The sequence below is a fragment of the Mus caroli genome, unplaced genomic scaffold (assembly GCF_978045245.1).
Source record: "Mus caroli unplaced genomic scaffold, Mus_caroli_1 scaffold_6, whole genome shotgun sequence".
Classification (NCBI taxonomy): Eukaryota; Metazoa; Chordata; class Mammalia; order Rodentia; family Muridae; genus Mus; species Mus caroli.
Window position 1 is genome coordinate 67,951,704 of NW_028227261.1, and position 26,417 is coordinate 67,978,120.

Consider the following 26,417-nt stretch of genomic DNA (forward strand, 5'->3'; position numbering starts at 1 on the left):
GTAGACCAGGCTAGCTTGCTCTGCCTCCTGAATATTGGGATTAAAGGTGTGTGCCATTACACCTGGCTCAGGACTACTTAAAACAAAATGAACTTTTATACATATTTTAAATCTTAATTTAACTTTTCAATGCAAATATATTTATTCACTTTAGTTAAACAAAATAAAGATGTTTATAAACTGCAAAGTGGATTGCATAAATGTACCAAGTAAAGATGTGAATTCTTTATTACAAAATCTATTTAAACTAATATAACTAAAATGGACTTTAAAACTTTTTTAGTTAAAATATGATTATATTATTTCCCCCTCCCTAATACAAATAAGGGTAATACATGTTTATATTTTAGTTAAAAATGGAAAATATTAAAAAGTCAAGGAATAAAGCAATAATTATTTATAATCCTATGTTGCTTTAAATGCTTTCAAAAAGTAGTCATTCTTGTGTCTCTGTATGCGATGTTGCTTAGACACAATGTTCCCACTGCATGATTGGCCTAATTATACAATACAAAACATGTATTAATGCAGATATAATCTGTTTTATGTGGTTAATTTTCGGTTCTGTTATGTTATGTTGAGAGAGGGACTCCTTTCCTTATGCAGAACCACCTGACCTGAAACTCACAATCCTCCTGCCTCAGCTCCTCAAGGGCTGAGGTAATAGCCAGGAGCCATTACAACTGGCTACTCTATAGACCTGAGCCATTACAACTGGCTACTCTATAGGCTTGAGTTTTTAAGAAATAGCGTAACTTTTTTGTGTTTGGAGATTTCATTCACAAATACACTGTATTTGCATTATTCGCACCCCCAAGCCCCCCTGACCTCTCAATATGTGAGCATAACAGAATTTTTACCTTTCCCCATAAAGCTAGATACAGGTATCTTCTGGGAATTCCTTCATCACTTTGATGAGAGAAGGTATCACTCATAAGTATTTACCTGGATTTGCAGGGTATTTAAGGCTAGATATTTAAAAAGTATAAAAATAATTAAAATAAAAAGCATCTCAGTGTGTGTGTGTAAAAACCCATTCGTCTCAAAGATTACAGTACTTAACTTTCCTACTAGCAGAATATGAAAGCATCAGCATTGTAATATTTTTGTCAAAACTGAACAGCAGCATTAAAAAAAATCCATACCGCTGTTATCGTGTGTCAAAGTCTCAAGGACAATAAATTCATACTATATTTGGCAACCTATTTTCAGTTGGCAAAATGGCTGTCTCCTGCTGAAGTGGGTATAAATATTTCATTTTAAGCAACTGTTGGCACTCTCTGATGACAGTGTGGGTTAGCCAATCATGTTTAGTACAAGCTGTGCTAAACCATGAACAAACCATTACAAATCTCAGTGACTTCATGTAACAGAATTCTAGTTCCTCTCAGGCCTCAGGTACTGACAGTCAGTTTTAAGTTTGTTGCCCAGCATAATGCTTGAGGGGAAGATAGAAAATCATATTCATTTTTTCTTTCCCTTCTCTCTCTCTCTCTCTCTCTCTCTCTCTCTCTCTCTCTCTGTCTCCCTTCCTTTCTTCCTTCCTTTCTTTCTTTCTTTCTTTCTTTCTTTCTTTCTTTCTTTCTTTCTTTCTTTCTTTCTTTCTTTCTTTCGTTTTCATCTAGAAGAGCCACATGCAGTATTTGCTCACATCTCTGTGGCCCTTGCTAGTGGTATGCGTGACAATACTGAGGACAAGGGAGTAGGAAAGGAGAATGGGGTAGAGACACCCAATGGACAGGACTAATGATACCATACTCTGCTTTTACTCTGCAGCAGGGGACACACCCATGGTTAGTCTCTCGATAGCGGCCCCAGGAACATCTCTCAGTATTATCTTCTCTGATTAGCTTCTAAGAAGATGGTCAATAAACTTTGACCTTAGGCTGCCTGCTTGTTTTTGTATGATCTGCTAGCTAGGAACTTTTTTCCATTTTAAATTAATCTGAATAAAAAGAAAATTATCATTGAGTAAAGCCTGAAAATTATGAAATTCAAATGTGAGCTCATACATAGTCATATTGGAATACAGCCATATGCCCTTGGCTATGTGTTGTCTATTGCCTATGACTGGTTTCAAGATAGGGTGTGAAAATGGAGAATCCATGACTGAGACTTGTGACCTGAGAGCCCAAGCCCTGATCTTAGATATGGCTGTCCTTCCCACCTCTCCCTGAGAGGTGTTTATTTCTAGATGTTTCACATTCAGCTAGATGGAAGCAGATTTTTAAAAACAGCATTGCGTCTGTTGTACAGTTGAGCATATTTACACTGTTGTGCAGAGCCTTGAATAGAAGTAGGATGAGGATGGAGACCCAAGAGCTGGTCTGGGCTAGGAGCAGACTAAAGGAAAAAAAAAGGCACTGGAAATACGAGGAGGAGGGGGTTTGCTTGAAATAGAGGCTTTAGTCACATGCTGGATTAGATCTAGATGAGTTTCATACTGGACGTTTAAGCCCCTTGAAGATATATCATGTAAATATGTTCAATATTTTAGCACTAACATGAACACATACATAATAAAGGAAGATTAATTCTTTAACTAGGGGAAAGAACACTAGATTTTGCAATACTTTCCCAGCATAATGTTGCTGGGAGTATTTCCTTTTCAACTCTGACTTGAAAAAAAAAATTAGGTTTCTCTTAGAGAGGTTCCATGTGCATGTGAATGGAGCCGGCTTTCTGGCAGACTCACTGGCTGTGCAGTGTGGAGTATTTGAGAAGCATGGGTTCATTTGTTGTCAACTTATTACTTGGGCTAAAATGAAGACTCCTGAAATAGTGGGTCAACCCAGCGATATAACTTCTTAACTTAGTGTTCAAATGATTCTGCATAGTGAGGAAGGCTAGGGCTAGAAAAGGAGGTGCATCACATATGTATTCCAACCAAGGTAAAATCTATTCTCCTTAAACACCACCCCAAATGGCTTCCCCGACACTCATGTGTATAGATTCCATTTATCTGTCCACTCTAGTCAGCTTCTCTCATACAGCTTCCTGTGAAAGGCATTCTCTTCTAATCAGTCCTAAGTCGCATCTAGCTCTGATTGGAGGATGGTCTTTCCTGACCTTGTGTCACAGTCAGAGGCACCGGAAGCCTTTAGGTAATTTCCAAGAGTGGGTTTTCCCCCTTTGGAAAACAGACACCCTAGCTCTTTTTTTTTTTAAATGAAATAAACAAATCTGATTATGTTAATTTATTGGTATAATTGAAAGAACCATTGAGTTTTAACTTATTTAAAACTATAATTTTTGGTACCTCTAAAAACTTACAGAAGGTCATAAATTGATTGCATTAGGCAGGTTAAATTTCTGAATTCAAGGAGTGGATATGTACAGAAATGTATCTATATAAAACTATATGTAATTTAACGTATTTAAAAAACTAATAACTAAACATGATTCAAAGTAAATGCCTGAATTATATTTTAAATGACACCCTAGCTCTTTTCCTTTCCTGAGACAGTTGCAGGCATTTACTTTTTTTAATTTATTCATTTTTATGTGCATTGGTGTTTTGCCTGCATGTATGTGTGAGGCTGTCAGTCAGATCTTGGAGCTATAGGCAGTTGTGAGCTTCTATGTGGGTGCTGGGATTTGAATCTGGGTCCTCTAGAAGAACAGTCAGTGCTCTTAACTACTGAGCCATCTCCAGTCCTGGTTAGTTTTATTTTAACAAAATATTTTTGAATATTTGAGCATTTTATTCATTAATAATAAAATCCTTATGATAAAATAAACACTCGTCTACAGAATTCAAATCCCCCAGTGGGTTTCTATGTTGTTCCATTGGTCACATGTCTGTTTCTCTGTCAGTGCCAGGCTGTTTTTATTATTATAGCTCTATAATATATCTTGAGAACTGAAATGGTAATACCTTCAGGACTTTTCTTTTTGCATAAGATTACTTTGGCTATTTGGAGTCCTCTGTGGTTCCATATGAATTTAGGGTTTTATTTTTCTATTCCTATGAAGAATGTTGTGGAGTTTTTATTGAGATTAAATTGAATCTGTATACAGCTTTCTATTGAATGGCAATTTCTGCAAGACCAATTCTGAGACTCTGCAAGCATGGAAGATCTTTCCATTTCCTACCATCTTTCTCAATGTCTTCCTTCAGCAATTAAAAGTTTTTATTGCAGAGTCCTTTATTCTCTTAGTTAGGGTTATTCCTAAATATTTTACCCTTTGAGGCTGTTGTAAATGTGAGGGTCCCATGAGTTCTTTCTCAGTGTCAGTGTATAGAACAGTTCCTGTTAGTTGACCTTGTATCCTGTCACTTTGCTGAAACTGTTCCATAAATCCAGCTAACTTGCGGCTGGATTATATGGTGAAGCCATATAATGTAGATGAAAACAGATTACTGCCATTCCAGTTAACAACTATATTCTAAATATTTATCCCTATACCCACACCTTATCAAAGATAGGTTTCACACCTTATCAAAGAATCTTATTTTTGCAGGAGACAGATACTAGTACAAGAACCCAAACCTGGTCAAAATGCAGAGAACAACAGATCGTGGGATGACCAGTCCCAGTTGCTTCACCTGTATCATATGCCCTACACCTACAGCTCATGGATCAACACAGGAGTCACGTTGACTACGTGTGTTCCTCTGTGATATCATATCCCTAATACTGCCAGGCTAGGGCCCAACTATGTCCCATCCTTGAGAATTTGTGGGTGAACTTTTCTCTTTTTTTGAGAAATTCTCATTGTAGTCTTCTTTTCTTTGATAAACATCTCTTCTGAAGATACAACACAGGTTGCAGGATGGCTTTTATAAGTTAGATTCTGTTTGGTAACAAGTGCATGAATATCTATTTGGAGCATTGGCCAAACTGGAAACAGTTCCTTTCTCTCCCTTTGGTTCAAATTTATTTCTCTTAAAGTATATGTAAGAAATTTTTTGATATCAGGATCTAAGCAACTACATTGTCTCAAAACATTGTTATACAATACAATACTCTGTGTTAATACTGCATTTTCAGTCCATTATGGAATTTTTATCTTTTTGGTGTATCTAGCAGCTTAGGGTTTCAACTTTTGGGAGAGAGCAATTGTAGAGACTTCTCCATTGGATTCAATGGAGAAATGGCTCTGCATCTTTTTATAAATGTCCTCCGGAGAGAAATGATTGACAGGAAAGATATCCAGCAATAAGTCTACGTGCTTCACTGGGTGGGTTCATGATGTGGGTCCTTTATTCTTCAGCATCAGTGTAAAGAACAATCCAGAAAAGCTTCAGATAGACAAGACTCCCTGGGACTTGGCAAATATTATGTGTTCCATGTATTATAAGAAAGCCAAGTAAGAACCTTTCAGGGATGGATATCCAGGACTCAAATTACCCACATGCTAGAATAACATTTAATAACCAAAGTTGTTCATTTCTATACTTTTTTCCAAAGCCAAAGAAAAATATTAATTTGTTGTAAGTGTTAACATGGAAAATCTGACTGAAGATTTTTCTAAAATAACATAGTAAGTAGTTGATTGGAGGTAATGTTTGCAAAGCAAGTTCAGAAAGGGAATGGCCATTGGTCTGTTTTACAAAGCACACTCTACCCATTCAATGACTGCTGCTTTTTCTGTTCAGCCCCCAAGAAACAATAATATGTCTGCTCAATGAACACAAATTATATTTCTGAGTTTCATAGCTCTTCATATTGGCCTCTTGAAAGATGGAGAGATAGTGCTAGTTTAATCTTTATAAAACATACCCACTTCTCCAAACTCTTGAGATATTTGGTGATATGAGTCCATACAATGATCGTTTACAGAGACACTTTCTTTTAAGTTTCTGTTTTGGTGGACACCCCATGACTCAGAACAAGAGCTAAGGATAGGGTTGGGTAAGGGACAGATTGGCCTCCTGGCAGATGAGTCACAACTGTCCCCCATCTCTGCCTAAGCCTCCGAGATCTTCAACCCTCGTCTCACTGCAGAAGCCTCTGCTCCCTGGTGAAACATCCATGCCTTCTGCCTTTCAAATATACTTTAAATTTATTCAGACAATAGATCAGTAGAAAGAGGTCCTTCCTATGGTAAGGGAAATTTTAAGAAGAATGAGACTGAAGACAAAGTCAACCACACAAAGTATCAATGCTGCAGATGTGGGTGAGACCAGGAGTCACAGTGGGAGTGAAACAGAAGAGAAAGATGGGAAGGACATTGAGAAGTTGTCTTGACAAAAAGCACCCAATCTGGATTGTCCTCTAGTCATAGGCATGGTAAACTCAGAACCAAGGGTGACTCTTGTATTTTAGGAACTTAAGGTCTGCAGAGGGAGCCAGGTGCTGATCCTATCAGGACAGGGTGTCTTTCCCCAACCCCTACAAAGTGGTAATTCTGGAGCTACAAGGTTGGACTTTTATCAGGATACTGGGAAAATGAACATCCCAAGAAGGGCTTGAGCAACCTCGAGTCGTTTGGTTTACTATCTGTCTTTTTTCTTTTATTCAATTTTCTTTCCCTCAATTTAGATATTAAGGAAACTAAGTTGCGTTCACAACACAATCTAGTGAGCATAGTAAATGAATAACTTATACAAATCTGTTGACATTAGATTTAGCAGCTGGAGGAGAGGTGCCTTACCAGAGACTGTCAGATACATACTCCAGGGCAAAATCTCAGGGACTTCTCTCAGCCCTTTCTAGAAGGGTTCTCCCAATATTTGTCTTCCAGGTTATTTCTGCTACCATCATAATGGTCCGTTTTCCTTCAACCCCAGCTTCTTTCTTCCCATGAATTAATATCTTCAGGCAAGCCCTAACTTTCAATATCACTATATCTATGAAAGTAGAAATAATTTCTACAAATCTTTCTACAATATAATAATAGCAATAAATAAAAAAGACATGAAATGATGCTAATTGCAATGTTGTTTATATATGTTGATCAGTTGGGCAATTAGCTAAATAAAAAGTGTTATATATATTTAGCAGCATACTATGCTAAGATTGGGGGAAAATTAGATATATATTGACTTGGCAAGACATATACAAGAGAAAAACAAGCTGTACAACAAATATACCAAGATCCTTTCTTTATTAAAAATGCATATATTAAATTATACATATAACATAAATGGACTCATTCATATATTTACATATGTATGCTCAGATATAAATACAAAAATTATCAAGAAAATAATAATTTAAAATATGAACAGTGGTTAATGCCAGGGAAAAGGCTGAATGTATTTATTTATTTATTTATTTATTATTTTTTATTGTATATTTTATTTATTTACATTTCAAATGTTATCCCCTTTCCCCGTTTCCCCTCTGGTTTACTTATCCTATCCCCCCTCCTCCTATGTGAGTGCTCCCCAACTCACCCACCTACTCCCCCCTCCCCACCCTGGCATTCCCCTACACTGGGCCATTGAGCCTTCACAGGACCAAGAGCTTCTCCTCCCATTGATGCCCAACAGAGCTTCTCCTCTCACTGATGCTCAACAAAGCCAACCTCTGCTACATATGGCTGGAGACATGGGTCCCTCTATGTGTACTCTTTGGTTGGTGGCTTAGTCCCTGGGAACTCTGGGGGGTCTGGTTGTTGATATTGTTGTTCTTCCTATGGGGTTGCAAACCCCTTCAGCTCCTTCAGTCTTTTTTCTAACTCCTCCATTGGGGACCCTGTGCTCAGTCCAATGGTTAGCTGGGAGCATCTGCCTCTGTATATGTCAGGCTCTGGCAGAGCCTCTCATGAGACAGCTATATCAGGTTCCTGTCAGCAAGCATTTCTTCAACAGTGTCTGGGTTTGGTGTCTGTCTATGAGATGGATCACCAGTTGGGGCAGTCTCTGGATGGTTTTTCCTTTGTTCTGTGCTCCACAGTTTTTCTTCATATTTCCTCCCATGAGTATTTTGTTCCCCCTTCTAAGAAGGACTGAAGCATACACACTTTGGTCTTCCTTCTTCTTGAGCTTCATGTGGTCTGTGAATTGAATCTTAGGTATTCCAAGCTTCAGGGCTAATATCTACTTATCAGTGAGAACATACCATGTGTGTTTTTTTGTGACTGGGTTGGATGATATTTTCTTTCTTTCTTTTTTTTTTTTTTTCTTCGAGACAGGGTTTCTCTGTATAGCCCTGGATGTTCTGGAACTCACTCTGTAGACCAGGCTGGCCTCGAACTCAGAAATCTGCCTGCCTCTGCCTCCTAAGTGCTGGGATTATAAGCATACACTGCCACCACCTGGCAGGATGATATTTTCTAGTTCCATCCATTTGCATAAGAATTTCATGAAGACATTGTTTTTAATAGCTGAGTAGTAAGTACTCCATTATGTTAATGTACCACATTTTCTGTATCCATTCCTCTGTTGAAGGACATCTTATTTCTTTCCAGCTTCTGGTTATTAAAAATAAGACTGATATGAACACAGTGGAGCATGTGTCCTTGTTATACGTTGGAGCATCTTTTCGGGATACACCCAGGAGTGGTATAGCTGGGTCCTCAGGTAGTACTATGTCCTATTTTGTGAGGAACTGCCAGACTGATTTCCAGAATGGTTGTACCACCTTGTAATACCACCAATAGTGGAGAAGTCTTTTTCTTTCTCCACATCCTTGCCAGAATCTGCTGTCACCTAAGTTTTTGATCTTAGTCATTCTGACTGGTGTGAGGTAGAATCTCAGGATTGTTTTAATGTGCATTTCCCTGATGACTAAGAATGTTGAACATTTCTTTAAAACTATTTAGAATGCTTTCTATTGCTATATAAAATTTTTTTTTTAATTTTTAATATATTTATTACATATTTTCCTCAATTACATTTCCAATGCTATCCCAAAAGTCCCCCATAGCACCCCCCACTTCCCTACCCACCCATTCCCATTCTTTTGGCCCTGGCATTCCCCTATATTGGGGCATATAAAGTTTGCAAGTCCAATGGGCCTCTCTTTCCATTGATGGCCGACTAGACCATCTTTCGATACATATGCAGCTAGAGACAAGAGTTCCGGGGTTCTGGTTAGTACATCATGTTGTTCCAACAATAGGGTTGCAGATCCCTTTAGCTCCTTGGGTACTTTCTCTAGCTTCTCCATTGGGAGCCCTGTGATACATCCAATAGCTGACTGTGAACATCCACTCCTGTGTTTGCTAGGCCCCGGCATCGTCTCACAAGAGACAGCTATATTTGGGTCCTTTCAGCAAAATCTTGCTAGTGTATGCAATGGTGTCAGCGTTTAGAAGCTGCTTATGGGATGGATCCCTGGATACGGCAGTCTCTAAATGGTCCATCCTTTCATCACAGCTACGAACTTTGTCTCTGTAACTCCTTCCCTGGGTGTTTTGTTCCCAATTCTAAGAAGGGGCACAGTGTCCACACTTTGGTCTTCATTCTTCTTGAGTTTCATGCGTTTAGCAAATTGTATCTCATATCTTGGGTATCCTAAGTTTTGGGCTAATATCCACTTATCAGTGAATACATATTGTGTGAGTTCTTTTGTGATTGTGTTACTTCACTCAAGATGATGCCCTCCAGGTCCATCCATTTGGCTAGGAATTTCATAAATTCATTCTTTTTAATAGCTGAGTAGTACTCCATTGTGTAAATGTACCATAATTTCTGTATCCATTCCTCTGTTGAGGGACATCTGGGTTCTTTCCAGCTTCTGGCTATTATAAATAGGGCTGCTATGAACATAGTGGAGCATGTGTCCTTTTTACCGGTTGGGACATCTTCTGGATATATGCCCAGGAGAGGTATTGCTGGATCCTCCGGTAGTACTATGTCCAATTTTCTGAGGAACCGCCAGACTGATTTCCAGAGTGGTTGTACAAGCTTGCAATCCCACCAACAATGGAGGAGTGTTCCTCTTTCTCCACATCCTCGTCAGCATCTGCTGTCACCTGAATTTTTGATCTTAGCCATTCTGACTGGTGTGAGGTGGAATCTCAGGGTTGTTTTGATTTGCATTTCCCTGATGATTAAGGATGTTGAACATTTTTTCAGGTGTTTCTCTGCCATTCGGTATTCCTCAGGTGAGAATTCTTTGTTCAGTTCTGAGCCCCATTTTTTAATGGGGTTATTTGACTTTCTGGAGTCCACCTTCTTGAGTTCTTTATATATATTGGATATTAGTCCCTTATCTGATTTAGGATAGGTGAAGATCCTTTCCCAATCTGTTGGTGGTTTTTTTGTCTTATTGATGGTGTCTTTAGCCTTGCAGAAGCTTTGCAGTTTCATGAGGTCCCACTTGTCAATTCTCGATCTTACAGCACAAGCCATTACTGTTCTATTCAAGAATTTTTCCCCTGTGCCCATATCTTCAAGGCTTTTCCCCACTTTCTCCTCTATAAGTTTCAGTGTCTCTGGTTTTATGTGAAGTTCCTTGATCCACTTAGACTTGACCTTAGTACAAGGAGATAGGAATGGATCGATTCGCATTCTTCTACATGTTAACAACCAGTTGTGCCAGCACCATTTGTTGAAAATGCTGTCTTTCTTCCACTGGATGGTTTTAGCTCCTTTGTCGAAGATCAAGTGACCGTAGGTGTGTGGGTTCATTTCTGGGTCTTCAATTCTATTCCATTGGTCTATTTGTCTGTCACTATACCAGTACCATGCAGTTTTTATCACAATTGCTCTGTAGTAGAGCTTTAGGTTCGGCATGGTGATTCCACCAGAGGTTCTTTTATCCTTGAGAAGAGTTTTTGCTATCCTAGGTTTTTTGTTATTCCAGATGAATTTGCAGATTGCACTTTCTAATTCGTTGAAGAATTGATTTGGAATTTTGATGGGGATTGCATTGAATCTGTAGATTGCTTTTGGCAAGATAGCCATTTTTACAATGTTGATCCTGCCAATCCATGAGCATGGGAGATCTTTCCATCTTCTGAGATCTTCTATAATTTCTTTCTTCAGAGACTTGAAGTTTTTATTATACAGATCTTTCACTTCCTTAGTTAGAGTCACGCCAAGATATTTTATATTATTTGTGACTATTTAGAAGGGTGTTGTTTCCCTAATTTCTTTCTCAGCCTGTTTATTCTTTGTGTAGAGAAAGGCCATTGATTTGTTTGAGTTAATTTTATATCCAGCTACTTCACCGAAGCTGTTTATCAGGTTTAGGAGTTCTCTGGTGGAATTTTTAGGGTTACTTATATATACGATCATATCATCTGCAAAAAGTGATATTTTGACTTCATCTTTTCCAATTTGTATCCCTTTGATCTCCTTTTGTTGTCGAATTGCTCTGGCTAGGACTTCAAGTACAATGTTGAATAGGTATGGAGAAAGTGGACAGCCTTGTCTAGTCCCTGATTTTAGAGGGATTGCTTCAAGCTTCTGACCATTTACTTTGATGGTGGCTACTGGTTTGCTGTAGATTGCTTTTATCATGTTTAGGTATGGGCCTTGAATTCCTGATCTTTCCAAGACTTTTATCATGAATGGGTGTTGGATCTTGTCAAATGCTTTTTCCGCATCTAACGAGATGACCATGTGGTTTTTGTCTTTGAGTTTGTTTATATACTGGATTACATTGATGGATTTCCGTATATTGAACCATCCCTGCATCCCTGGGATGAAACCTACTTGGTCAGGATGGATGATTATTTTGATGTGTTCTTGGATTCGGTTAGCAAGAACTTTATTGAGGATTTTTGCATCAATATTCATAAGGGATATTGGTCTGAAGTTTTCTATCTTTGTTGGGTCTTTTTGTGGTTTAGGTATCAGAGTAATTGTGGCTTCATAGAATGAGTTGGGTAGAGTACCTTCTGTTTCTATTTTGTGGAATAGTTTGTGAAGAACTGGGATTAGATCTTCTTTGAAGGTCTGATAGAACTCTGCACTAAACCCATCTGGTCCTGGGCTTTTTTTAGTTGGGAGACTATTAATGACTGCTTCTATTTCTTTGGGGGATATAGGGCTGTTTAGATCATTAACCTGATCTTGATTCAACTTTGGTACCTGGTATCTGTCTAGGAACTTGTCCATTTCATCCAGGTTCTCCAGTTTTGTTGAATATAGCCTTTGGTAGAAGGATCTGATGGTGTTTTGGATGTCTTCAGGATCTGTTGTTATGTCTCCTTTTTCATTTCTGATTTTGTTAATTAGGATGCTTTCCCTGTGCCCTCTAGTGAGTCTGGCTAAGGGTTTATCTATCTTGTTGATTTTCTCAAAGAACCAGCTCCTTGATTGGTTGATTCTTTGAATAGTTCTTCTTGTTTCCACTTGGTTGATTTCACCCCTGAGTTTGATTATTTCCTGCCGTCTACTCCTCTTGGGTGAATTTGCTTCCTTTTGTTCTAGTGCTTTTAGGTATGTTGTCAAGCTGCTAATGTGTGCTCTCTCTAGTTTCCTTTTGGAGGCACTCAGAGCTATGAGTTTTCCTCTTAGAAATGCTTTCATTGCGTCCCATAAGTTTGGGTATGTTGTGGCTTCATTTTCATTGAACTCTAAAAAGTCCTTAATTTCTTTCTTTATTCCTTCCTTGACCAAGGTATCATTGAGAAGAGTGTTGTTCAGTTTCCACGTGAAGGTTGGCTTTCTATTATTTATTTTGTTATTGAAGATCAGCCTTAGTCCATGGTGATCTGATAGGATGCATGGGACAATTTCAATATTTTTGTATCTGTTGAGGCCTGTTTTGTGACCAATTATGTGGTCAATTTTGGAGAAAGTACCATGAGGTGCTGAGAAGAAGGTATATCCTTTTGTTTTAGGATAGAATGTTCTGTAGATATCTGCCAGATCCATTTGATTCATAACTTCTGTTAGTTTCACTGTGTCCCTGTTTTGTTTCTGTTTCCACGATCTGTCCATTGGTGAAAGTGGTGTGTTGAAGTCTCCCACTATTATTGTATGAGGTGCAATGTGTGCTTTGAGATTTACTAAAGTTTCTTTAATGAATGTGGCTGCCTTTGTATTTGGAGCATAGATATTCAGGATTGATAGTTCCTCTTGGAGGATTTTACCTTTGATGAGTATGAAGTGTCCCTCCCTGTCTTTTTTAATGACTTTGGGTTGGAAGTCAATCTTATCAGATATTAGAATGGCTACTCCAGCTTGTTTCTTCTTACCATTTGCTTGGAAAATTGTTTTCCAGCCTTTCATTCTGAGGTAGTGTCTATCTTTTTCTCTGAGATGAGTTTCCTGTAAGCAGCAAAATGTTGGGTCTTGTTTGTGTAGCCAGTTTGTTAGTCTATGTCTTTTTATCGGGGAGTTGATTCCATTGATATTAAGAGATATTAAGGAAAAGTAATTGTTGTTTCCTGTTATTTTTGTTGTTAAAGTTGGCATTCTGTTCTTGTGGCTGTCTTCTTTTAGGTTTGTTGAGGGATTACCTTCTTGTAGTTTCTAGGGCGTGGTTCCTGTCCTTTTATTGTTTTTTTTCTGTTATTATCCTTTGAAGGGCTGGATTCGTGGAGAGATAATGTGTGAATTTGGTTTTGTCGTGGAATACTTTGGTTTCTCCATCTATGGTAATTGAGAGTTTGGCTGGGTATAGTAGCCTGGGCTGGAATTTGTGTTCTTTTAGTGTCTGTATAACATCCGTCCAGGATCTTCTGGCTTTCATAGTCTCTGGTGAAAAATCTGGTGTAATTCTGATAGGCTTGCCTTTATATGTTACTTGGCCTTTTTCTCTTACTGCTTTTAGTATTCTATCTTTATTTAGAGCATTTGTTGTTCTGATTATTATGTGTCGGAAGGTATTTCTTTTCTGGTCCAGTCTATTTGGAGTTCTGTAGGCTTCTTGTATGTTCATGGGCATCTCTTTCTTTAGATTTGGGAAGTTTTCTTCTATAATTTTGTTGAAGATGTTTGCTGGTCCTTTGAGTTGAAAATCTTCATTCTCATCCACTCCTTTTATCCGTAGGTTTGGTCTTCTCATTGTGTCCTGTATTTCTTGGATGTTTTGAGTTAGGATCTTTTTGCATTTTACATTTTCTTTGATTGTTGTGCCGATGTTCTCTATGGAATCTTCTGCACCTGAGATTCTCTCTTCCATCTCTTGTATTCTGTTGCTGATGCTGGTATCTATGGTTCCAGATTTCTTTCCTAGGGTTTCTATCTCCAGTGTTGCCTCATTTTGGGTTTTCTTTATTGTGTCTACTTCCCTTTTTAGGTCTAGTATGGTTTTGTTCATTTCCATCATCTGTTTGGATGTGTTTTCCTGTTTTTCATTAAGGACTACTACCTGTTTGATTAGGTTATCCTGTTTTTCTTTAAGGATTTGTAACTCTTTAGCAGTGTTCTCCTGCAATTCTTTAAGGGATTTTTGTGCTTCCTCTTTATTGTCTTCTACCTGTTTACCAGTGTTCCTTTGTATTTCTTTAAGTGTGTTATTAAAGTCCTTCTTGAAGTCCTCTACCATCATCAGGAGATATGCTTTTAGATCCGTGTCTATCTTTTCCGGTGTGTTGGGGTGTCCTGGACTGGGTGAAGTGGGAGTGCTGGGTTCTGATGATGGTGAGTGGTCTTGGTTTCTGTTAGTAAGATTATTATGTTTACCTTTCGCCATCTGGTAATCTCTGGGGTTAGTTGTTGTCGTTGTCATTGTTTAAAGATTGGAGCAGAAGCTGTGTTCCACTCACCAGCAGTATCAAAATCCTGTGGCAGGGGTCGTGGGTAGCTGGCGGGTGTCAGCCGACCCTGCGCTCTAGCTACACAGGTGCTGTTCCAGCCGGATGAGGCCTGTGGCCCTACTCAGGCCGGTTTCTGCTTCCCTAACTAATGCAGTCTCAGGTCCCGCGTGCAATTGGTTTGGAGCAGGAGCTGTGTTCCACTCACCAGAAGTCTTAAGATCCTGTGGCAGGTGTTGTGGGTAGCTGGCGAGTGTCAGCCGACCCTGCGCCCTAGCTACCCTGGTGCTTTTCTGACCAGAAGAGGCTTGGTGCCCTATGTAGGCCGGATTTCTGCCTCCCCAACCAGAGCAGTCTCAGGTCCCGCGTGATTGGACTGGAGCAGAAGCTGTGTTCCACTCACCAGCAGTCTCAAAATCCTGTGGCGGGGGTCGTGGGTAGCTGGCGAGTGTCAGCCGACTCTGCGCCCTAACTACCCCAGTGCTTCTCTGACCGGAAGACGCTATATAAAAATTTACACAGCAATTGGAGTTTGAGAATTCCAAGGAAATAAAAACCCCAAACTCAACTAATTGGGGCTGAGTCTGTAGTCTAGGGTATAATTGTGCTTCCTCAAAACATTGGATGGTAGAAGAGTAGGGTCATAGGAATAAGTCTTTCCATACATTACTAAGGACCAGTTCACTGGCTGCATCCCAAGCCTATAGTCAGCACACTGCCTCTGAGGTAGACTCAACACACCAGCCCTTAGATTCTAGGTATACCCAACACAGCATACACCCCTGAAACCAGGCTAGAGAATGACATCCAAAGGTGCCAGCACAGCGGGAGGGAGGCAGGCCTCTTGGAGCATTCCTAGCAGCTTGGCTTCCAAAGAGCAAAATTGAAGGATGGAACAAAGCCTCCTCAGGCTTGCATAAGCTTCCCAGAGGTGCTCAGAGGAAGGCGCACTCTGCAGACAGAGATTCTGAAGGATCTTCCTGCAATCCTGATACATTTTGACCTCATGGAGACTACAAGAGACTACAAGAGTCTTTTTTTTTAAATTTTTAATATTTTTATTACATATTTTCCTCAGTTACATTTCCAATGCTATCCCAAAAGTCCCCCATAGCGCCCCCCACTTCCCTACCCACCCATTCCCATTCTTTTGGCCCTGGCATTCCCCTATATTGGGGAATATAAAGTTTGCAAGTCCAATGGGCCTCTCTTTCCAATGATGGCCGACTAGGCCATCTTTCGATACATATGCAGCTAGAGACAAGAGCTCCGGGGTTCTGGTTAGTACATCATGTTGTTCCGACAATAGGGTTGCAGATCCCTTTAGCTCCTTGGGTACTTTCTCTAGCTTCTCCATTGGGAGCCCTGTGATCCATCCAATAGCTGACTGTGAACATCCACTCCTGTGTTTGCTAGGCCCCGGCATCGTCTCACAAGAGACAGCTATATTTGGGTCCTTTCAGCAAAATCTTGCTAATGTATGCAATGGTGTCAGCGTTTAGAAGCTGCTTATGGGAAGGATCCCTGGATACGGCAGTCTCTAAATGGTCCATCCTTTCATCACAGCTACGAACTTTGTCTCTGTAACTCCTTCCCTGGGTGTTTTGTTCCCAATTCTAAGAAGGGGCACAGTGTCCACACTTTGGTCTTCATTCTTCTTGAGTTTCATGCCTTTAGTAAATTGTATCTTATATCTTGGGTATCCTAAGTTTTGGGCTAATATCCACTTATCAGTGAATACATATTGTGTGAGTTCTTTTGTGATTGTGTTACCTCACTCAAGAAGATGCCCTCCAGGTCCATCCATTTGGCTAGGAATTTCATAAATTCATTCTTTTTAATAGCTGAGTAGTACTCCATTATGTAAATGTACCATAATTTCTGTATCCATTCCTCTGTTGAGGGACATCTGGGTTCTTTCCAGCTTCTGGCTATTATAAATAGGGCTGCTATGAACATAGTGGAGCATGTGTCCTTTTTACCGGTTGGGACATCTTCTGGATATATGCCCAGGAGAGGTATTGCTGTATCCTCCGGTAGTACTATGTCCAATTTTCTGAGGAACCGCCAGACTGATTTCCAGAGTGGTTGTACAAGCTTGCAATCCCACCAACAATGGAGGAGTGTTCCTCTTTCTCCACATCCTCGTCAGCATCTGCTGTCACCTGAATTTTTGATCTTAGCCATTCTGACTGGTGTGAGGTGGAATCTCAGGGTTGTTTTGATTTGCATTTCCCTGATGATTAAGGATGTTGAACATTTTTTCAGGTGCTTCTCTGCCATTCGGTATTCCTCAGGTGTGAATTCTTTGTTCAGTTCTGAGCCCCATTTTTTAATGGGGTTATTTGACTTTCTGGTGTCCACCTTCTTGAGTTCTTTATATATATTGGATATTAGTCCCTTATCTGATTTAGGATAGGTGAAGATCCTTTCCCAATCTGTTGGTGGTTTTTTTTTTGTCTTATTGATGGTGTCTTTAGCCTTGCAGAAGCTTTGCAGTTTCATGAGGTCCCACTTGTCAATTCTCGATCTTACAGCACAAGCCATTACTGTTCTATTCAAGAATTTTTCCCCTGTGCCCATATCTTCAAGGCTTTTCCCCACTTTCTCCTCTATAAGTTTCAGTGTCTCTGGTTTTATGTGAAGTTCCTTGATCCACTTAGACTTGACCTTAGTACAAGGAGATAGGAATGGATCGATTCGCATTCTTCTACATGTTAACAACCAGTTGTGCCAGCACCATTTGTTGAAAATGCTGTCTTTCTTCCACTGGATGTTTTTAGCTCCCTTGTCGAAGATCAAGTGACCGTAGGTGTGTGGGTTCATTTCTGGGTCTTCAATTCTATTCCATTGGTCTATTTGTCTGTCACTATACCAGTACCATGCAGTTTTTATCACAATTGCTCTGTAGTAGAGCTTTAGGTCTGGCATGGTGATTCCACCAGAGGTTCTTTTATCCTTGAGAAGAGTTTTTGCTATCCTAGGTTTTTTGTTATTCCAGATGAATTTGCAGATTGCACTTTCTAATTCGTTGAAGAATTGATTTGGAATTTTGATGGGGATTGCATTGAAGAGTCTTTTTTAATGTCCTACCCATACCAGCCCTCTCCTTATTAGAGGTGACAAGCCAAGCTAAAGGCATAAGCAGGAATAAAGGCCTCCCAAAGGGGTTCCTAGTTTCATTCTTTCTTGATGGAGAGGCTTTGGGAAATGATGTGTGTGTCTGGCCATACAAGTTTCCTGAGCTATTCTCTATGATGTGATCTGAGTGGGAGGTCACTTTCACAAGATGCCATCCTATGAGGCACAAACAGGAAAAAGAGGGACGTCTGTGTTTAACTGCTGGGGCTGTGTTCAAATCAAGGGAGGGTTGAGAACAGCTCAAGGGTAGGACTAACCTGGCACAAATGAGACTCTGGGTTCTATCCATGGCACCAAGACAAAATGGAAACTCAGCAAACTAGTTCATATGAAAAGGGGAAACTTTCAACTTTCCAGGCCTCAGTCTCTGCCCAAACTACATACTGATCTGATGGACTGCTGCAAGCGGCATGATCTTTCCAGACCGGTCATACAACACAGTGATAGCCACACAGAAGCCACAGCACCATCAGTCCTCCCAAGTCCCTTGTCCTTGGAATATGATCAGGATGGGACACTTGTTCTTTTACCCTCAGACACTACTACTTTCACCTTTATTCACAGCAGCAGCTCCTGGTGCGGTTCAGTTCCACAGAGCGACAAAAACCCTAGGGAGTTACAGGTAGAACTAAGAGTGCACCTGGACAGGACCATGAGGAAACTAACAAAGCTGGTCTGTGGGAACAGTGACACTGAGTCACAGCTTCCTGTACACAGAAAGCCTGATTGTTGTACTCTTGGGCAGGGTCCTTCTGCAGCTTAATTTCTAGGAATCACTCTGTAAGGCATGAGAGACACCCAAACTGAACTAAGTAGCTCACTAGTGTCTGGAAACATGTATTTCCTTGAAAAAAAAAAACCACACAGAAAATTTGAGGGAATTAAGACATCATAAGAAACAGATATTGAAGGGACTCTAGGAAAACAAAACTGTCCAAAAAGATTCAAAATTTAACTAACACAACTAAAGGTCCATCTCACACTTTTGACTAATAGTGTCTTTTAGAGCTGAGGGGGGAAAGAAGCCAGAAGCAGCCCCCATGATGATCATGAAGGCAAAGCAACCCTGATGAGTGACAATAGCTACATACTGATGGCAGGACAGCAGTCACTAAATGGCAATCATCATCAAACCCTGCTTTTCTGATATACAACTCACATCCATCTAAAGTTACATTCATCCAAGAACTTTCAAATCTGTGTTCTCTTGAGTTGAGTTCAGGACAGGAGACAAGAGCTTTATGGACCACTGGTATCCCAGTTCATCATGGAAATGTCAGGGGATGGGAGCTGAGTGTTATATCTGGTTTGTATCTCATGCTTTTCCTTTGTACCACCCAGCTGCAAACTCCTTAAGTTCTCCAGGAACCCTGCTCCTGGTAGGTACACAGCAGGGAAAATTATTTCTTAAATACTGTTTTCCTTGGTCAGCTTATTTTTCTAAACTGCAGATAACAGTTCCTTACAAGGAAAAACAACTTCAGTTCTTTAACTCCAAAGAGCTCATTGAAAATAAAATAAATTGGAAACTGCTCTGAGCAAGTCAGCACAGCAGAAGAGCCATGCTCGGGCTTAGAGAGTAGATCTTGAATGTTAGTTACGCAGAGTCACAATATCCAGTTAAACCCAATCCAACCCGCACTGGCCGCACACTCTGCTACCCCTCTTTAGCTCTGCCTTTTGGTTCATTGCTGGCCGCAGGTATGGGCACAAGACAAATCCTTCTGGAAGCTTCCAATAGCTCAGTACTTCACTCCTGGCATAAACTCCTTGGCATCTGGATTCAGGTTAATTTGCTCAAAATGTCTTCAGATTCTTTTTTGTTGTTGTTGTTTGTTTGTTTTTTGAGACAGGGTTTCTCTATGTAGCCCTGGCTGTCCTGGAACTCACTTTGTAGACCAGGCTGGCCTCAAACTCAGAAATTCGCCTGCCTCTGCCTCCCAAGTGCTGGGATTAAAGGTGTGCGCCACCACTGCTTGGCATGTCTTCAGATTCTTGACTGTCACCAACTGATAGTCCATTTAACTGCAGCTGTAAGTGTCCCACAGCCTGAGGTAGGTCTCATGATGGAATGAACCAGTCCTGGTCCTCTTCATCCAGCATCTCCAGGAAGCAGTGGTTCAAGAAGTCTTGCTCCTGCCGCTCTTCTTCCACCTGTCTGTTGAAATCTTCTTCATTTTCTATCTACATGTATTCTGCAAATGGGTTTTCCTTCTCCTCATGTCTATTTATCCCTTGGTCTTCTTTGCATTTCACACTGGGTGATGTATTTGCCGCACTGGATCCATTCATTATGGAGATTCACATAACAGCAGTAAGAAAGAGCATCCTTTTGAGGAGGGCATGAGCCTTGGAAGTGGGATTAAAAGCTTTCAAACAGTATATGGCTTTCTCATGCTTCTGCCTTAAACCAATATTTAATCATAAGATTGTACTCAGCCTTCAAAGTTTCCCTAGTTGAAGCAGTCTATCGTCTTTCCAGGAAGACATCAAATAGGGGTCACAGAGGGACTTTGACTTCTTCAGCTTAGCTTGCTGAGCCTGTACGTTCATCAGCAGCATCTGCCTCTTGGCTTCTCCCTTCCAGGTGCCTGGCCACCCAGACAATGTCGCCCGAGGTTCACACCACAGTACAGCGCTGCTTCTCTTTAAACATTTCTCCAGGTGTTTCTCAGCCATTCAATATTCCTCAGTTGAGAATTCTCTGTTTAGCTCTGTTCCGCATTTTTAATAGGGTTATTTGGTTCTCTGGAGTCTAACTTCTTGAGTTCTTTGTATATATTAGATATTAACTCTCTGTTTGATGTAGGGTTGGTAAAGATCCTTTCCCAATCTGTTGGTTGCTGTTTTGTCCTATTGACAGTGTCCTTTACCTTACAAAAGCTTTGCAATTTTATGAGGCCCCATTTGTCGATTCTTGATCTTAGAGCATAAGCCATTGGTGTTCTTTTCAGGAAAATTTCCCCTGTGCCCATGTGTTCAAGGCTCTTCCCAACTTTCTCCTCTATTAGTTTCAGTGTATCTGGTTTTATGTGGAGGTCCTTGATCCACTTGGACTTGAGCTTTGTACAAGGATATGAGAATGAATCAATTCGCATTCTTCTGCATGATAACTGCCAGTTGAACTCCCACCATTTGTTGAAAAATGCTGTCTTTTTCCACTGGATGGTTTTAGCTCCCTTGTCAAAGATCAAGTGACCATAGGTATGTGGATTCATTTCAGGGTCTTCAATTCTATTCCATTGATCTACCTGTCTGTCGATGTACCAGTACCAATGCCATTTTTATCACTATTGCTTTGTAGTATAGCTTGAGGTCAGGGATGCTGATTCCCCCAGAAGTTCTTTTATTGTTGAGAATAGTCCTCAATATCCTGGGTTTTTAGTTATTCCCACAGAATTTGCAAATTGTTCTTTCTAACTTTATGATAAAGAATTGAGTTGGAATTTTGATGGGGACTGCATTGAATCTGTAGATTGCTTTTGGCAAGATGGCCATTTTTATTATATTAATCCTGCCAATCCATGAGCATGGGAGATCTTTCCATCTTTTGAGATTTTCTTCAATTTCTTTCTTCAGAGACTGAAAGTTCTCATCATACAGATTTTTACTTGGTTATTTATTTATTTATTTATTTATTTATTTATTATCTGTGGAAGTCAGAAGACAACTTTTGGAGACTGATTCTCCCCATCTATCGTATGAGAACCAAGAATTAAACTCCAGTTGTCAGGCAGGTGCTTTTATCCATTGAGCCATCTCACTAGCCCACATGGGTTTTTCATTTCTTCCTTTGTATACACACACACAGACACACATGCACATACACACTCACACCATAAACATACACAGTGGAATCATGGAAACAACTTCTTCTTATGATTATTTACAAATTTTTTCTTTCTTCACTTACCCACAAACCTCCAGAAATCATACCATCTTAAGAAAGTCATTGCATCTCAACATAAGTTAACATTCACTGTAGGAATTGCTGAAGATGAAAGCATAATTATCTAATGGGCTCTGAGGAAATAGACAATGCTCCTGACTGCATGGGAATGAGAGGAAGGAAGGGTCATGTTGCTCTAATGAGGAAACTTTCTCTGCAAAGTAGCAAACCCACTTCAATCATGCTTAGCACCTCCTTCTCTCCCCTGCCATATTATCAAGATGCCTGTGAACTCTTGGATTGGGAACACCCACCCTCTATCTCCCAATGGCCTCTTGAGTCAGAACTTTCCAGTTACTTTACAGAAGACCACAAATTCCAGTTACTGAGTCACAGAATACATTCACTATAGGTACTGGTCCAGCCTCAGCCGTTTGCATGTAATAATGAACAAATAATTCACCTGATAAATTATCAGGGCTGGTTTAAGCAAAGTGATGCTATCTGGTAATTAACCTTGAACTTGAATCTACCATTCTTCATCTTTGGAGGAACAAGATTGATTGCTTGAGGCCTTTTTAAATCATTGAATCAAGAACAGGAAGCTAACAGAATAAAATGAGCTACCACTAAAGATTCTTTCTTTCCTCCCCCTTTCCCCACCCTTTTTTCCCTCTCAGAATTTCCAAAGAGTATTTACACAGAGTTTTATGAGCAGTTGTAGACAATAACACTGAGTGAGGCAGAGCCTTGCCTATGAGGACAGCCGTATATTATAAGCTCAAGCATGAAAGATGGAGTGACCCCATTGGCAACCCTTGTACTCTGTTACAAACAAATGGGATGAGGAATGTGGCCCATGCATAGTTTGCTGGGAGACCCTTCCACCATCCATCTCGTCCTTTCCTGATTTGTGTGTGTTTTGTTAAAAAGTGTGCCTTGCTGTGCTTTTCAGAAAGCTGACAAGAACCAAGCTGAAAATTAAAAATGGGTGCCAGGAGGTTTTACAGGAGTCTAAATAAACAGCCAGGCAGGAAAGCTGTGTGGCAGACTAAGGTTTCAGGCTAGTGGTCAGAGCGAGTTAACAGACATCCGTGTAACAGAAGGTTGGGTTTGTTTTCTCTGTCCCTACACTAGCAAATTTATTGGGTTATCTGTCTTATTTTGACACTTGGGTGTTTAAGGTTTCTGTTGAAGGTGTCTAAAGACATAAAAGAATTATTGTACAGTTTACATTTCTGGCAGAAGCTTTGACATAGGTTATCTAAAAAGTTTCTATCTGCCAGCAACTTCGCAGCAAAGGCCTTGGAGAACTGTGTTTTCATAGAATTTCCGAGAACCCTTTGTGAAAAGCAGCAAGAATCAAGGGCTTCAGTTTTTAAAAATAAATTTGCCATATTGCTTTAACATCTAGTGAAGTGCTACTTTATTCTGTTGCTCTGTTTTCCTTTCTTATATAGCAAAGAAGGGACGTTACATGCGTCATGGAGAGTCTGCAGATGGCACTTTCATCATGAGAACTCACTGTCAATATAGCCTGACCAGATACACTTTGATTTTTTAGATGGGTCAGGAATGCACAGGTGCTGAGTGAACGCTAGATTTAATGATAATGTATACATAGTCATGTGTTAATCCATACAATTGTATGTAGAAATACTGACATTTTGATGGACATTGCACTAAGCCACTCATGAGCCATGTTGATATATTTCTGCTTCTCAGAATGCCGACTTTGAGATCATTTCACTTTATTTGAGCTCTAGTGATGGAGGGATTTAAACCATTTCCTGTTCACTTACTAATTCACAAACTAATGCATTTGAATGGCATTCGGTAAATATTCATGTAGGTAGCTGTTGATGTATGAGGATTGTACATGGTGGAATAGTAAAATGCACTGTCTGCAGCTATAACGAATGCTTCTAAGTTATTATCCTAGCTCCTGTGGAAGAAAAGCTGGTTGGAATAGTTAACTCTCCAGATTCAGATGATCAATACCAAGTCAAGGCAAGAAAAACAAAAAGGATCCTTGTCTTCCACCCTAGGGACATGTTTTTGTAGCAGTGAGGCAATTTGAGCATTTTAGTAATTATTTCTTTGTTCAGCCTTCCTTCCCTTTGGTCTTTTTGTTCCGTGGGGCCTCAGATTTGAGTATGGCAGGTAGTAGCTAAAGTCCATGTCGCTCAGAATGAGTTTGGCAAAAGGTTCATAGCCAGGCCACTGGCTGGTTGTTTTTTCTCGGGTTCCTTCCTTCTTCATCACCCATATTGACATGTCTCTTTTCACTTATTGCACTGTTAATAAACATTGCCCTTTAGGTGTGTGTGAATAAAACAAGAGTTTTGTAAGCAACAGACCTGAACTTGGTGGGGTTGTGAAGCTTCCGTGTGAGCATATGCCTACACGCAAGCACATGGTTGCATGGGGCATCACGGCTTCTGGCTCAGACAGGTGATTCAGAAAGTCAGCTTTAATGGAAGCTTCAGACCCAGGCTGGAGATGAGATCTGAACCCAAGAGGTAGAAATTTCAAGTGCTTGACTTGAGGAATGTGTGCCTGAACTTCCAGAATTTATTGGCTGAAACATGTCTCATAGCTGCTTACCACAGGCCATGAGTAAGAATCAAACAGTGGAGACCCATCCAGGGCTAAGGGTAAGACAGCCTTGCAAGGCTTTGGTGAACATTTGTCTCCAACACAGCATACTAGATGAATTCTAAATCTGCTTTCTCCAGTGAGTCCAGCAAAGAAAAGAGGTTCCACAGTCATGCTGCAGGAAGATCATATTGGGGCTCTGTCCATCTCCAGGATTAGTGAGGTCCTGGAGTTACTAGCATTCCTGGATAGCCAGAAGCTGGAGGTGATCTGCTCCTAGAGTCCATCTATCCTACAAATATTCCCTTCTTACTAGAGTTAGATGAGAAATATTTACAAATACCTTCTTGTCCAATCTTGTTGTCTGAAAGTATTTCTCCACAGCACTAGGAGGAACTCAGGGTCACAATCATTTTTCAGTCCTGGAAATGGAACTGCCTCCAGCATCTTTGTATGGATGGTAGCCACTTCCTCTAAGGTCACTTAAACCAGATGCTCAGATGCCTAAACACCCTTGGTGTCCCTCTTAATAACTCATTGATAGCTCTTTGGATCTGACTTCACATACTTGTCCCAGTGTCTGGCCATCTATCATCTTGAACCTGAGTGCTTTCACAGTTAACATTATATACTCTAGACATCTCTGAGTTCTGCTAGAGAGAGTTGCTCCACACTTGTGACCATGGACTTGGAGGGGTGTTGCCCTGAAGATTGTGATGGTTTGTATGTGCTCAGCCTTGGGAGTGGCACTATTAGAAGATGTGTCCCTGTTGGAGTAGGTATGGCCTTGTTAGAGTAGGTGTGTCACTATGTGTGTAGGCTATAAGACCCTCAGCCTAGCTGCCTGGAAGGGAATATTCTGCTAGCAGCCTTCAGATGAAGATGTGGAACTCTCAGCTCCTCCTGTACCATGCCTGCCTTGATGCTATCATGTTCCTGCCTTGATGATAATGGACTGACCCTCTGAACCTGGAAAGCCAACCCCAATTAAATATTGTCCTTATAAGAGTTGCCTTGGTCATGGTGTCTGTTTACAACAGTAAAACCTTAACTAAGACAGAGACTCCCTATTAACAGCTGTTCTGACTGCCATAAGTCACTGTTCTCACTCAGTTCACCAAGCTCAGCCTCCATGGGAACCACATTTCCATGTCTACTCCAAAGGACCTGTTCTGTCACATTGCTAGGTTGACACACCTAAGCCTGGAGCTGTATCCTGTCCCTCAGAGAGCTATACTTATGTGGGCACTGTCCTTACAGTGTGAGTTGCCCACTACTGTTCTGAGCTCATGGAGATACACAGAATCAGAAGGCAACTAAAGATACCCACATTCATTATTGACTACTGCTTTTGATGTGGCAGCAGATATATCTATAACATGAAGTCAATTCTCTGTAGCTATTAGAGCTCATGGCTAGTTGGGTGAGATTGTCAAAAGATTTCTTTAGATCCACTGAGATAAATGTCAAGGCTTAGGTGTCTAGTTGGGGTGAGAGCCAGGGCATGATGTTTTAGGTGCTCCTTGGTGAAAGGGGGAAAAAAAGGTTATGTGGAGAAAAGCTTCCCATTGGAAGATGGTGGGGATGCTAGCCAGGTTATAGCAAGCTGAGGCTGAGGCATAGAACAAGCTAAGATGGTTATATCTCAAGAAGGTGCACTGAACATAGGAGAGATCAGGGCAGGAAATAACCCAGGGGGAAATGAGGAGGAGGAATATAAATTCTCCCCAAGAGAAGGAAGAAAATTATGGAGTCAGGTCTTTAGCAATGACAGAAAAGAGAGAGGACATAGGCAGAAGGTAGCCATGGAAGGCATGGAGAAGACAGTAAGGATGGGCATGGGACTCTGGATTTATATCACTGCCTGCAGTGTGTGCCAAGCCAGGATGATCACATGCACAGCCGTTTTCAATTCTAATAGCATCGTTGTGCCATTGAAATGATGGCTTTTGATGTGTAGACATGGTGATTTGCCCAAGTTCACACAGCTACCATGTAGCATGGTGTTTGGCTTGCTTTGCTTTTGCTTCTACCTGCAAAGCCAGGAAGTAGACAGGGGAGTTGGGGTGTGAACAGTCTTTAGGGAATTATGTGAGGGGTGGCAAAGAGAAGGCAACCTGAAGAAACAGGTCAGAGTAGAAGGAAAGGTTGGGCATTTTCAATTTTAAGGTGTCAAGGCCTCCATAGGTAAGGTAATACTAAAGACATATTGTAAAGTAATGAGAAACTTTTGTATTAT

General features: G+C 40.5%; 1 pseudogene; it reads right to left on the bottom strand.

Moving 5' to 3' along the window:
- Positions 1–19,433: 19,433 nt before the first annotated feature.
- LOC110293351 (polyadenylate-binding protein-interacting protein 2B-like) lies at positions 19,434–19,986 on the bottom strand (annotated as a pseudogene).
- Positions 19,987–26,417: the final 6,431 nt, after the last annotated feature.